The sequence below is a fragment of the Cydia amplana genome, chromosome 8 (genome assembly GCF_948474715.1).
Source record: "Cydia amplana chromosome 8, ilCydAmpl1.1, whole genome shotgun sequence".
In the NCBI taxonomy this organism is placed as follows: Eukaryota; Metazoa; Arthropoda; class Insecta; order Lepidoptera; family Tortricidae; genus Cydia; species Cydia amplana.
This window is the reverse complement of record NC_086076.1, coordinates 5679490-5694563: the sequence shown is the minus strand read 5'-3', so window position 1 is coordinate 5694563 and position 15074 is coordinate 5679490.

The following is a 15074-nucleotide window of genomic DNA, read 5'->3' as shown; positions in this document are numbered from 1 at the left end:
AATGACAACACGGAATGTTTCAGTCACCTTGATCTTTACCTTGACAAACCTTGATAAATGGTTTGCAACAAAGAATATTTAGGTACTTAGTCTATGTATTCTTAGTGTACTTTTTATTGGTTTAAGTAGTGAAGATATTTACATTAATTTCGTAGTGGTTGTGCCTTCAAATGTCCTTTTACTGACACTAATCAAGTACACTTAACCACTACATTCGTAATGCTGTTGGTACCATTTTTACTCTAACGCACTCCGCTACACCGACCTTATTCTTATCACTTACTGAGTACTCGCCTCAACCTTGTTTCATTAAGAAGATAATGTTTTTATCAAGAACATTGACAGTGACATCGCTCGCAAGATCGCTGCAGTAGTAACGTTGCAATTATATGAACAACGTTGGCTGATCCGCTTTAAGCGATTGCCCGGCAAGCGATAAAAGCGGCAGGCCAGCCACGAAGCAGTCGCGGCAATCAGACCCAATTGATGTATTTCGTACACAAACCTCAACCTTGTTTCATTAAGAAGATAATGTTTTTATCAAGAAGATTGGCAGTGACATCGCCCGCATGATCGCGGCAGTACTTAGTAACGTTGCAATATAAGAATAACGTTAGCTGGTTAGCTTTAAGCGATTGCCCGGCAAGCGATAAAAGCAGCAGGCCAGTCACGAAGTAGTCGCGGCAATCAGACCCGATTGATGTATTTCGTACACAAACCTCAACCTTGTTTCATTAAGAAGATAATGTTTTTATCATGAATATTGACAGTGACATCGCCCGCATGATCGCTGCAGTACTTAGTAACGTTGCAATATAAGAATAACGTTAGCTGGTCCACTTTAAGCGATTGCCCGGCAAGTGATAAAAGCGGCAGGCCAGCCACGAAGCAGTCGCGGCAATCAGACCCGATTGATGTATTTCGTACACAAACGAGGGCTCATGCACTCGTAAACCGACACGCAAACATGAGCTCCAGCAATCGCGGATTCAGAAACCATTTTGTTTGGAATAAACGTTTGTCATCGGAAAAGTTCACTTGGCTGTGTTTTATTAAGGTGACGGTAGAGGTGGGTAAATTTTCAGATTCTGTCAATTTACCCCATTTCACACACAAGCGCACTTCACGCACACTACCTCACTTTACTGGGACAGGTCATTGACCCATCAAGTTTTTTTAAGATTGCGTTTTGAGTATAGTGTTAACCACTGACCTCTTTTGAGGAACAGAAACTGTAAAAACGTTCCATTGAAAGAAGAAAGAGAAACAATACATTAAATCTTGCTCTCCTTGTCTGTTCATGTCACACGTGACGTATTTAAATTCTAATTTAATTCATTTGATTGTTAACTATTTTCTGCATATTATGGCTTTGTCGAGATGCGCGTTTTGTAAAGTTAAACCGAATAAACCCAGATGTCATTAAGTCAGATGTAAAATGTTATTTACTACTCTATACGGTTATTCATAAGGCGAAAAATCAATTCAATTAAAAATTTAAATAAATAAAGTTTCGGCAGGGTGGAAATTTAATTAAGGCCGACAAAATAAAATTTAATAATATATGTCGGCTGATGTACCCCTAAGATCTCAGATTTACTTGTACGAGTATCCTATATTCGCTATTTATTTTGCTATTAAATTTATAAAATTAAAATAAATAATTAAATATTATACTGGCATTCCACCGCTATTATTTCAGTGCTGAACTGATTATCTTCGATCGTAGCCTTGATGATGTAGTTGTACTTACACTTACGGCGGTAGAAGCGGCAATGAACCCCGCGCAGCGTAGAACGAGAGGTGCGTTGGGATAAGTGCATATACATATAATTCTTCGTGCGTCTGTCTGTCTGTCCGTCCGTCTGTCACAGTCTATTTTCTCCGAAACTACTGGACCAATTCAGTTGAAATTTGGCACACATATGTAAATTTGGCATACAAATGTAAATTTGTGACCCAAAGATGGACGTGTAACGTAAATAAAATGTATTTTAGAGAATTTGAAATACGGTAACCATTTTTGGGGGGGGGGGTAAATGAAAAAATTAAAAAATATGTTTTTTAAACTATATAGTGTTACATATCAAATAAAAGAGCTCATTGTAAGAATCTCAAACATAACTTTTTTTATAATTTTAGGATTAATAGTTCAGCAGTTATTCATGAAAATAGGCAAAAAATGATCATTCTCCGCCCACTTTCTCCGAAACAACTGGATCTAAAATTTTGAAAAAAAATACACAAAGTAGTTCTTTACCTATATATGTCAGGAAAATCTATAAGAAATGTGCAGTCAAGCGTGAGACGGACTTAATATACGGAACCCTTAGAATGCGAGTCCGACTCGCACTTGTTTTTGTTTAGCTCTTATTAGGTTTAAGGAGTTTTATGAGTGAAAAAAGAAGTTTTTTGTTTTATGTGCCCGCGTTATTGCCGATCGATTGTGTTTTAAACGATAATTAGACAAAAAAACTTGTTTTTCACCCAACGAATATAGATCCCCATGACACATCTTCCAAGTCGCCTTTGGATAGGCTTAATTTTAAAAATACTTGAAATAATGTTCTATATCATTCATACTTGCAAAAAAAGACTAAAAATAATTTACGTGACCAATGCTTATTATTAGTAAATATCTTACAATTTAATATCTGATATATCACACGATACAAAAAAATGGCCGCAAAGTTAAAAGTTTATTTATTTACGTTACTAGTCCATCTTTGGATCACCGACTCTTTGTCATATGTGAAAAATGTGTACCAAATTTCAATTGAATTAGTCTATTAGGGGCAGACACACGAGTGATCTTAAAAGGGATTTTTTTCTTGAATGATTTGTATGTACTTACCCCAACGCACCTCACGTTCCACGCGGCGCAGCGTAATCAGTAAGTACCTAATAATTAGTGTCCGACCGAAACACAAATTTCTGTATATATAAATATTGTTGTCCTACTTGCTCGCCAACTTTTGGTCTTTGTCACATAGTTTAGTTTCATAATACGAAGTACTATTTCGTATGTTTCGGCCAGGCCGAAAGATTCGGCCGTTTTTTGGCCGAAACCGAAACTACGGCCGAAACATGATTTTATGGCCGAAACCGAAACCGAAACCGAATCTTCGGTCGGACACTACGAATAATCACAATGGTCTTAAGTACCACAGACCCTACTGTCGCTTAAGTCCTTTATGACAATCTCTGCCTATTAGAACTTATAAAAAAAAAAAGAAACCGAGTAATTATATCCAACTACCGAACCTGCTTACAAATTTTCTCGAGATATTTGAGAAATGTGATATGCAAAGGAGAACATTCGAACAAACGAAAGTATTTTTGCCCAAGCTGAAACGGAGACCTTCGCCTACGCTCGGTCAGTGAAGGTTTAGGTACAGTCAGCTGCAGGTCACCCCTGCATAGAAGATTGTATGCAGGGGTGGTACCTTTTCTCTGCAGCTGACTGTACACCTATAAAAAATTGTTGTACCTGCTGCAATTTTATACCGGTACCGTACTTTATATTTCAACAGGTATAGTACCTTCAAAACGAAGCGGTATTGATAAATAATAACGGTACCGTACCGCTTATAAATAATAATAATAATTCAGCCTATATACAGGGTGGTCCAAACCTTGACGTCCAAAAATTTTTTTTTAGATTCCTCACGTCGTGGGCTATCAGAATATACCCCATGTATGTTAGCCGATTTTTCGTAGTTATCGAGTTATGATTTTTTTTTACTTTTAACTTTTCATATGAAATTCCGGGGTTCCCATACAGAGTGGCTAAAAAATAACTGCATTTCCGTTGCCAGGGAGGTTTTGGGATTATACTGAGCAACTTTTACAATGGGGCCAACCCCGAAACCGCGAAAAAAAATTACCCTTCCATAGAAAATGGACTAGCCAAAATGTATAAAAAGCCAATTTTTTTTTCGCGATTTCGGGGTTGGTCCCATAATAAAAGTTGCTCAGTATAATCCCAACACCTCCCTGGCAACGGAATGCAGTTATTTTTCAGCCACTCTGTATGGGAACCCCGGAATTTCATAGGAATAAGAATAAGAATAGAATAAGAATAAGAATTGTTTATTGCCACATACATGAACATAAAATAGAGTTAGAATTACTTACATAATAAAATAAAACAGTTGTTATCATATACAAAACAAAAGTGAGAAGATCTTTGTATTAGGCAAAGGGTTCCAGTCTCAGCGTGTGCCGGGCCTAGGTGCCCGGCGCTGGTTTTCAGACCGGTCCCAGACTAAGGACGGTCGGAGAATATTACCTACATAGGAAAAGTTAAAAGCTTAAAAAATCATAACTTGAAAACTACGAAAAATCGGCTAACAAACATATGGGGTACATTATAATAGCCCACGATTTTTGGACGTCACGGTTTGGACCAGGGATGTTGCGAACATCCGCATCCGCATCCGCAATCGCGGAACTTCCGCATTATTTTCAACATCCGCATCCGCATCCGCATCCGCATAAAATCGATGCGGAGCTTATGCGGATGCGGATGTCGAACAAGTCGGTACAGGAACGTCTTTTATTATTATTCTCTTTATTTATTTTTCCTCTTAAGTTAGGTTATTTATAATATGAATATAAAAGTAAAATATAAAAACACTTACAAAACAATAAAAAATACATATAAACACATTATAAAAAACCTAACCTAGAATGCCGCCGGCAGCGGGGCAGGGCCCAAGCCACCGGTGGTCAGGGCCGCAGAGAGAGGAACCGGCGGACTATCCGCGCCGTGTCCAAGATCACCGCCTTCTGCATCTGGCCCTTGATCCAACCACCTAGCGAGAGTCTCTCAAGATGTTGGTCGAGACTCTTCGCTATTAGACCGTTCGCTGAAACAACTATCGGGACAATGATCGTCGAATCAACATCCCACATGGCGGTTATCTCGTGAGCCAAGTCTAGGTACTTACTGGACTTGTCCTTCTCGGCTTTCACGAGATTCTCATCATGGGGGATGGTAATGTCAACGAGCACGGCCCGGCGTTGCGCTCGATCTATTATCACAATATCAGGCTTATTGGCTACAATAGTCCTGTCAGTGATAATAGATCGATCCCAATAGAGCGTGGCACATTATTATTATTATTATTATTGGGGTGGTATCGGGCCTTTGAGTGTCACGTCGACCAAGTATTGATCTATTGTGACGGCCCTTTAAAGTTCATTACTAATGCCCGTTGCATCCAGAAAATTACAGATGCTTTGGGCCGTAACGTTCTGTACCTCATAGGGTTGCAATACATGCCGCCCTAAGTAGGTACTTCTTTTTGACATTAGTGGTCCACAGGAACAGAGAATGTGCATTGCAGTCTCCTCTGACTCCTGGCAGAACCTGCATGTCGCATCTTGTTTCTTGCCAATTTGAAACATGTGCTTGTTCAACTTACAGTGTCCAGTCAGTATTCTAGTCACCGCGCAAGTTTTGTGCCTTTTGAGCCCCAGAAGCTCCTTAGCGATTTTGCTGTTGAACCCTTTGATTAGAGCTTTCGAGTGTACTTGTCCTTTAGCGAACTTCCACCAATCGATTGCTCTCTTTTTTTCTAAGTCGCTGAGCAGAGAATATGCATCCCGTTTTGTGATTCCACAGAACGGTTCTGGGCCGACCAGGGGTGTGTCTGCGCCCTTTCTTGCAAGTTCGTCTGCTTCTTCGTTTCCGTTAATGTCGGAGTGCCCTGGTACCCATCTAAGTGTGACTTTGTTGGAGTTAGCCAGTGCATTTAGGTTTGTTTTACAGTTCTGGACTAGTTTTGAGTTTGACTCAAGGGATTCTAGTGCCAGCAGAGCAGCCTGGCTGTCTGAGTTGATGTAGATATGTTGGTGTCTTAGGTTTCTGTCCAGGTTAATCTCCGCACATTTGTTGATGGCGAAGACTTCTGCCTGGAAGATTGAGGCCTTTGTGCCCATGCTGACGCTAGCTCTGAGCTTAGGTCTCTCACCATAGATCCCACATCCTACATCATTTCCTTTCTTTGAACCATCCGTGTACCAGATGTGGCTTCCCTCTTCAACGTACATTTGGTTGTTAGTCCATTTGTCTCTAGGAGGTATTTCTACTGTGTACAGTTTGGTGAAATGACATTCGGTGTGCGTGTCATCAGTGGGCATGTTAAGGGTTTTATTTGCAAAAACCCAGGCCTTTAGTTTGGCTAATGCTTGGGAGCGCCATTTTGGCCTATTTAGCGTGCATATTCTGTAGACGCACTGCTTGGCCTCCTTTTGCACCTGCAGATGGAGTGGTATAATGTCCAGCAGTGCATCTAGGGCCGCCCCCGGAGTCGAGGAGAAGGCGCCTGTCGCTGTTAAACAAGCCGTGCGTTGCAGGCTGTTTAGAGTTTCTATTGCCGTCTTTTGGTTGGTTTTGTTACACCAGACTGCGGAGGCGTAGGTGATAATTGGCCTCACTACCGCTGTGTATAACCACATAGCAATATTGGGTCTTATGCCCCATCTTGCTCCTGCCATTCGACAGCAAGACCACATGGCCATTTTCGCTTTTTGTATAATATTTCTCAGGTGAGGGTTCCAAGTTAACTTTTGGTCGAAAATAACCCCTAGATACTTGACCTCTTCTGAGAATGGTATTATTTGTCCATTAAGTCTTGGTTCTTTAAGCTTTTCGAGCTTTCGTTTCCTTGTGAATGGTACTAGTACAGTCTTGCTCGGATTAATGGACAATTCATTTTCTCTACACCATTTGAATATTGTGTTTAGAGCTCCTTGCATTAAGTTGGATATTGTGTGGAGGCAAGGGCCTTTGACGATGACTACAAGGTCGTCGGCATATCCTTGTGTGTCAAAGTCTTGGCCTGACATAATTGCAAGAAGTTGGTCCACTACTAGGGTCCATAATAGTGGGGATAAAACTCCTCCTTGTGGGCACCCTTTTGTGGTATAAAATTCATGTTCTGTAGTATGGAGGGTCAGAGTGGCTACTCTGTTAGAGAGCATGCTATGTACCCATCTGGTGGTGGTTTCGTCTACTCCCTTTGACTTCATACCGTTGAGTATGGTCTCTGTGGGCGTATTGTCGAAAGCACCTTCAACATCAAGGAACGCACATAGAGCGGTTTGCTTTTCCTCTAGGGTTTTCTGCACCTTGTCAACCAGGTCAAGTAGGGCAGTCTCCGTAGATTTACCCTTTTGGTAAGCATGTTGGTTTACACTAAGTGGTCTTTCCACCAGGTATTTCGCTCTAATGTGCTGGTCAATGATTCTTTCAGGAACGTCTTAGCGGCGGCGTAAGTGCTAGGTAATTTCGTCATTTACCTATAACGAAATCGTCTAGATCCAGAAAAGTCGGCGAAGTTACTGTTTATTAAATATAACGCACCTATATTCTTGCTCAAATACTAAAAGTTTCGTTTTTATTTAATAAAAATATACTAAAAATAAGCAGCAAAGCGGTGGTGGCCGAGTGGATATGACGTCCGACTTTCAATCCGGAGGTCGCGGGTTCAAATCCTGGCTCGTACCAATGAGTTTTTCGGAACTTATGTACGAAATATCATTTGATATTTACCACTAGCTTGTCGGTGAAGGAAAACATCGTGAGGAAACCTGCATACATCTGCGAAGAAATTCAAAGGTGTATGTAAAGTCCCCAATCCGCATTGGGCTAGCGTGGGGACTATAGCCCAAGCCCTCTCGCGCATGAGAGGAGGCCTGTGCCCAGCAGTGGGACGTATAATAGGCTCAAATTATTATTATTATTATTTATACTAAAAATGTAATATTTGACGTTTTCTAAGTACCTAATCTTGACATCCGCATCCGCATACGCGGATGTGAGCCTTTAAATATCCGCATCCGCATCCGCATCCGCGGATGTCAAAAAATCTGCATCCGCAACATCCCTGGTTTGGACCACCCTGTATAGACAATAATCTCAACGCTAGCCCAATGCGGATTGGGGACTTCACACACAGCTTTGAATTTCTTCGCAAATGTATGCACTACGAGTATGCAGGTTTCCTCACGATGTTTCCTCCTTCACCGAAAAGCTAGTGGTAAATATCAAATGATATTTCGTACATAAGTTCCGAAAAACTCATTGGTACGAGCCAGGATACCAATGAGTTTTTCCTTACCGCTTATACCGTAAAGAAATAATGCAGTCTCTGCTTTGCACGATTATTGTGTGGACATAATTCTTATAATCACCGAAACATACATACCTCTACGCACAGAATGTCATTGAAATAAAACATTGTTTTTTATAGTAAATTAATATAACATTCGATTTATACACATAACAATAAGCAGGCCAGGCCGCAGCGATATTGGCCTGTAAGCTTCATCTCGGTCTCCAAATCCGCAAAACTCGCTGGTACTAAATGCTGGTCTTGCCGTTATTAATTATCTTGATTCTTGAAGATTATCAGAACAGCACGTTACGTAATCGCATACATAGACGGAACGAACGTCAACAAAGTAGGTGTAGACACTGCAAGTCTTTAGGTATTAAACGAATTACGCTTCGTATTAATAGATGAGTAATATTTAAATGAACATATAATATTCTCTAACATAAATACAAGATTACAATTAATTGACATCAAAAGTCATTGACGTACAGAAGTCATATACATTTTTATAATGACGCAAAATTGATACCAGCATAATGAAAATCAATCCCAATCAGTAAAACGAGTCTTTAAACTTTTTTCATTTTAAGCGGGTTTTGAAGGAACAAGTTACTTAAATTCGATTGTAATCGTATTGTTTTAGGATAATTTACTGCTGTTTTCGACCGTTACGACCCGTAAATAACAACAACTCACATTTAAAATTTGACTGGAGCTCGACGTGATTATATTTATTTACCCTATTTTATGAAATACAATTTATCTACTGGTATACATTTTCGTATGCGTATATGATGAAATGTCTTTATTAATGTCAAAAACGAGCTATGACGATGTACACGTCTGCTTCGATGCAAGGCCAACGGCCATCTGACTCGAAGAAGAGTTTTGAGTGATGTCGTCAATGTATGGAAATTATACGAAAGTTTACATTTGGGATTGAATTTCTGTGTTGTATTTGTGAGTAAAAATATAAGTAGATAATAATCTGGTAGTTTAGTTATCTAGCCTTCAAAATCCCACAACAACTCAATTACTGTCAAAGACAAAACTGTAATGCGTCTTGCTCAAACGGAACTCCATATTTTGATTTTTGGACACTTTTAGTGTCGATTTGTAGAGAATTACAGGAAATAAAAAAAAATATGGCGTGAAGAGCCGGTACACGGCTTCTTCGTGAACAGATTTGCGTATAATTTAATGCAGTTATTAATCATTCATTGAACAAATTGATTGCACAAAGTGTGGTCTAAATCGAAAACGTCATATACCGTCCCCTTAAGTTAGTACGAGTAGTGAGGTGCTTTCATGAAAATATAGCTGTTTGTTTTGATTTTTGTTTTTAATACATGAGATTTGATGTGATAAAAAATTGTAGATTTGGTTAACAAGGGGTGAAAGAGGGTGAAAAGCACTCATTTCTGCCGAGGTAGTTTGGTGCTCGAACGCAGTGAGAGCGCCAATAGTCCGAGGCTGAAATGATGCCTTTCACCCGAGTTAAACACTCTACTTTTCATTTCGAATACGAGGAAAGTAAAATGCATGTGATTTTAAAAAACATGACTAATAAACTTTAAATAAATGTCATATACTAAGAAAAAGTGACCAAGGCCTCCAGTGCCCCAGGCTGGAATCGAACCAGCGTCCTCTGCTATCGCGGCAGGTGCCTGTAGGTGCAGGTGGTTTCTTAGTATATGACATTTATTTAAAGTTTATAATTTATATAGTAGTGTGTCTACTTAAAATAAAAACAAATTAAAATATTTTCTGAAAATAATTTAATTTGTTCTAATACAACATGACTAATTATAATTTTTTATACTGTTTCTCGAGGGTACTTTCAATTAACAATTTAGGTAAAAGGATTGTTATTTATGGAATGAGGAGTTAAAAATCAGAATGGAAATTGTATAACAAATTCATTAAAAACAAAATTTTAATTGTTAATCTCAAAAAAAAATTTAATATCGTACTTGGAAAGTTAAAATGCACTAGTGCAGAAACGTATATCACTTTCTGCATACCTTTTAGAACAAAAATGACCCTCTTTCAGAGTATGAGAAATGAAAAAATCTTAGCAGTTTTTCAGAGATCTAAGGGCAACAACGGTAAACAGAAAATTAATAAAGTTTTCCCGTTATCCAAAGTGGCCGCGTGATACCATTGTATCGTTTGATAATCATACTTTTATTTTATCGGAAAAGGTGTTTATTGAAAAGATTCCAGTTGGAGCATTTATTTATACATTTTGTAATTAAATTGCTTGTAAACTGTTTAATAAGAAGTAAAGCGGTTACATGAATATTTATGAAAAGGGTTATTGGGTAAACATTTCTGAATAATTTTCAAGTTAAATTTTGTTTCTACTGGCACTGGGGGGAATTACGAAAAATAAAAAGAGTGTGACCTAATGCTTTCGTAGACTGGGACACCCACTATCGACTACAATATGCTCGTAGTCTCGTAGTATGTTTTTATAACATTGATTACGGTAGATAACAGCGTTAATGTGGAAGCGCTGGTGGCCTAGCGGTAAGAGCGTGCGACTTGCAATCCGGAGGTCGCGGGTTCAAACCCCGGCTCGTACCAATGAGTTTTTCGGAACTTATGTACGAAATATCATTTGATATTTACCAGTCGCTTTTCGGTGAAGGAAAACATCGTGAGGAAACTGGACTAATCCCAATAAGGCCTAGTTTACCCTCTGGGTTGGAAGGTCAGATGGCAGTCGCTTTCGTAAAAACTAGTACCAACGCCAATTCCTGGGATTAGTTGCCAAGCGGACCCTAGGCTCTCATGAGCCGTGGCAAAAAATGCCGGGACAAATGCGAGGAGGATGATGAGATGAGATAACAGCGTTAATAAAAAAACTTTTTTTATTAATAATATTTCACAAAAAAAACCTTGTGGTCGATATACGTCCCCTGTCCGTTACTAGCAATTTATAAGCTACTCAGGAGTACTTATTTAAATTTAATCAACCTACATTTTCATGCCCCGCCTTATTAAACATCATGTTTATTGAATGAACTGAATGTGAATAATACTATTATTACTGAGGCCTAAGTAATGAGAACTTAATAATAATGTATGGAAATATGCTGCATTGCATTCCCAATTTCCATTTATTTAGCAAATACAGAATATTTCTGGTATCATTAATGATTACAAAATTAATTTAAAATGTATTCACGAAATAACCTTAACTAAGCTAAATCTACGATGTAGCACTTGTTCTCTTTTTGTTTTTTATAATACTAGCTTATCTATATTTCAAATGAACATAGGAAGATACATAGGTAGTAAAAATTACAATTTTAATGTCTCGCATTCCCAGCACAAGGTAAGCAGTAGCCAAAGCATTAAAAAACCTATGTACCCATCTAAAAATGTCAAGGGCGACTCTAACTCGCACACTGAGCCTTGTGTACCGTCACAAAGCTTTTGTAGATTTTTTTTAAATGTGGCCTACTCACATTTGATCGGTTTGTATTATCTGTTGTTATGTAATGCGGTTTGCTTGATGACACAAGTTTGATGATTATAAATTTATTAGCGTTCGGAGGCGCATTCCAATTTTCATTGATTTTGCATATCGGTTGCCATTATACGAATTATTTATTAGTGTGACTAACACGCGTATTCTGATTTTATTAACAGGTTGTTGTGAATTCGATCTGGATTAGATCTGGCAGTGTAATCCAGATCTAATTCATAACCTGTTATTAAAATCAGAATACGCCTGTAGAATGAAATCAATATTTAAAAGGCCATTGTTTTATTGTACAACAAAAGTACTTTTAACAAGCAAGTAAATTGGGCTATTTTAAATATTGTAGAATTGACAGGAAAGACGAGGCAGTTGGAGTTATTATCAAGTTTGTTAGAGGAACTTAAGTGAAACAAAAGAAGACCGGGGGGTGAAATTATATTTCTTAATTAAACAACAAAGTTGGGCAATAAATGAAGGTTTTCCCTAAATCTAGCGTTTCTGTTTCAGTAGATCTCGCGATTTATCATGTTTGGAGGAAACAAAACTTTATTTCTATAAAACGCAGTTCAGTAGGAATAGCAAAAAGAGTAAATACCGTTATTGTCCAATTATATGTTACACTAGAACTTTAGTAACAAGGTTTGTGAATGCATACACGTGTTACATATTCGATATATTCCAATAAAACTAACCTTTATAAATATTAGGTTGTATGATAATTGCTAACAAATTCTTGCACGATTATTTGGAAGCATTTCTACAAACATTTTATGTTAATATGTATATTTTGTTACCATAGATAAAATTAATGAACGTTCGGAAAGCACCGCGTACAATTCAAATTGCGTAGGTACATACTTCGGTTAATATAGGAATATAAACAGCTTAAATCATAATACTGTGGAGGGAACAAAATGAAACTACTTACTCTAAATTTTGTACAAAAATTGAATGGCAAAGTACATACTCGTATCTATCCCGTTTCTAAGATTTGAGCTTTACTATAGCTGTTGTCATGGACCGCTAATTATGTTGCAAGTTTACGACCGTCCGAGAGAGCCGTCACGGCAGTAACTCCGACATTACGCAGGTCATTTGCGACGGCAGTTGCACTGAGATGTACGATGTAGGAGCTTTATTGTTCAATAAACTACTATCGTCCTATTCGAATGGCAAGGATAAACAGAGAAGTGTGGGGACAGGCGAGGGGGAAAAGTAAATGTAGCGAAAAACTTGGACGAACGAGTATAGAACACAATGAATAAAAATTAGCCAACTTTTTGATTCACATGCAAAAATATCGCATAGTTTTAGTGTTATCGTCCTTAACACAAAAACTATGCGATAAATAACATAAATGTAAATATGAATAGGACAATTTTGTCAAAAATATTTTAAATATTTTAAATAGGCGGTTGGCTTCCTCAGGCACTAAAATAAACACTTAACTTAATGTTTTTGCTATTCTCCGGAGCGCCAAATACGCTATTTTGACTTGGTGAATTAGTCAATTTCAAAGTATGTATACTAGAATAAGTTATACCTAGTTAAAGTTTAATTAAATGTTCAATATGAATTAACTGCTTTTGCAATGTTTGTACCCTGTTTGTTTTACCTAATTAAGTTAATAGAAATACGGGGTGCTTCCTGTAACAGGAGCAATAAATTAAACTAAAGGCTGTACTCCTCAAACTGACCAACATTTGTTCAGCAACTTTTAAAAATTATGAATCCTTAAGACTTCCTCTTTTTCATACAAAATAAATATTGCCTTCAATGTACGCTGACATTAGTGTGTTTGACGTTGCTTGTCACGCTTTAAACATAACAAAATTTGCAATACATTGCGTCTTAGAATAAACTTTAAAGTGTAATAAAAATCAAATCATGACTTATTTTCAAAAGTTGCTGAACAAATGTTGGTCAATTTGAGGAGTACAGCCTACAGTTTAATTTATTGTTCCTGTTACAGGAAGCACCGTGTATAATTTTCATTCAATTTTGATTTTGCGGTTTACGTTCATGGAAGTGGTTGCACACAAACCACATTGTAATTTAATACTAAAACGTTAACATTTCATAAGAATTATATGGTCATTTGAAAAAAATCCTGGCAAAAACCAAATTACATTCGCGTAGGTACTAACCGTAAACTTGCTGAACATTGCCTACCATGCCCAATATTGCCCTGATTAAAAAAACAGTGAAGCGGCAACTACACTTCGTCGTTCGCCGCATGCTGCATGCGGCGACCGCAAAATTGTAAAGAACACGTTAGTCGGTCGCATTCGGCGATCGACAGCTGCCAACGCTTATGTGACCGAAGCAGTGTAAATACGACATCTGTCCGCCTTATTAGGTCACCGACAGCGGCGACAGCAGATCATTTAATAAAGTAAAACCTCTATGCAAATGTACTCATTATATCGTTGGCATTGGCCAATTATATTTGAAGTTGTCACAAATAACATTCGGCCACCGCATTAGGCGGACAGACTAGTGTAAAGACGACGTTCGTTCTTTGAGTATATAGCCTAAGGAGATGTGATACACGGGCGACCCCCTCCGGCAAAGTACATTGGTCAACTGTTCAAACACGTTATATAAAACTACTTGAAGTCGCTTCACCGCCATTTTGCATCGTTCCGTGTCGCGAGACGTTTCTCTTAAAAAATGGTGACTTGTGCAGTATTATCGTGTAAAAGGCGATCTGATAGCTCAAATTCGCAACAAGATCGCGTTTCCTATCATATATAAGTATTTATACTAACTATTAAATGTATATTGAAGTACAATCTCGATTTAAAGAAAAAACCGTTGCGATACATAAACGACAGAAAAATGTAAAAATGAATACAGTGGTACGGGGACGAATCGGTCTTAAGGGATGTGACAAAGTCAAAAAAGCGACTCAACATTTGAATGATTGAATGAATCATTCATTCATTAAATCACTGCAGTTTGTTTAATATAGCTGTTCAAGCAAATAATGTCAGTAAAAATAGGCGCGAAATTCAAATTTTCTATGGGACGATATCTTTACCTATGTATCAGCCCGGAAAACCCGCGGGCGACAGTTCATTCCACAGTTTAGCTGTGCGTGCGGGCTAAGACACAAAGACAGATAAATACAGACAGCCATACACACAAACAATCATTTTATTGGCTACCTAATATCTTCAATGTACAGAATTTTCACTTTTACAATTTTATAATAAATAGGTAGTATAAGACAATTCAGTTCATTCATCAAACTGATTTGACTCATTCTTCAGATGTGGCCCATCACTATCATGTTCGTATGTATGCTGCATAGTTATGTGAAAACTATGTCTGTGTGCGTGTAATTTTTGATGTGTTGAATTTTTTTGTAGTGTGCGTTTGTCGCAACAGCAAAATCTGTGTCTGTTTAGTTACTTATCTTTTGGTGGTGTGCTGTAGGTGTTTACCTCGCC